Here is a 576-nt window from a genome sequence, read left to right as displayed (position 1 = left end):
TGACGTGAGCGGTGAATACCCGGAAAATGGAGAGACATTCTTGTGATGAGCGACCAATGAAAACTTCGTTTTCATTCGAGAAAGTCCAGATGTAATCGGAATTATTCAACTCTCATTACTAATGGATCACGAACGGATAACATGTAGTGAAAAAATAAATATAAAGCATAAATCGGAATACGAAGGAAATGGCTTTAGTAAACGTTGGAATCAGTATCCCTTCACATCGCAGGATGCGTCTCATCCTCTCGTTATACCATTTAAGACTACGAGTCACCGAGAAAAACGAGATATCTCAGGCACTGAAGAATCTCAGGTCATTGAAGCGAGAGGGATCTGTTCGCTTTGAACAATCTGTTGAGAGCCGAAAAGACTTGCGAGCGATAAGCCCGCCAGTGATCGTCAAATACTATATACCTCGCGACAGAGCATGATCACTCGATCACTCGCTCGCTCTCCCGCTATCATGCCAAGGCACAGAGTTATCTTCCCACCTGTGATTGGAGGCAGTACACGTCTGGATAGGCGACGCGACCTCGAGAAATATTCGCCCTCACCACCCACGCGATGGCAGGG

This window comes from Hetaerina americana, unplaced genomic scaffold (assembly GCF_022747635.1).
Source record: "Hetaerina americana unplaced genomic scaffold, ioHetAmer1.1.p SCAF_3, whole genome shotgun sequence".
Lineage (NCBI taxonomy): Eukaryota > Metazoa > Arthropoda > Insecta > Odonata > Calopterygidae > Hetaerina > Hetaerina americana.
This window is presented reverse-complemented; position numbering follows the sequence as displayed.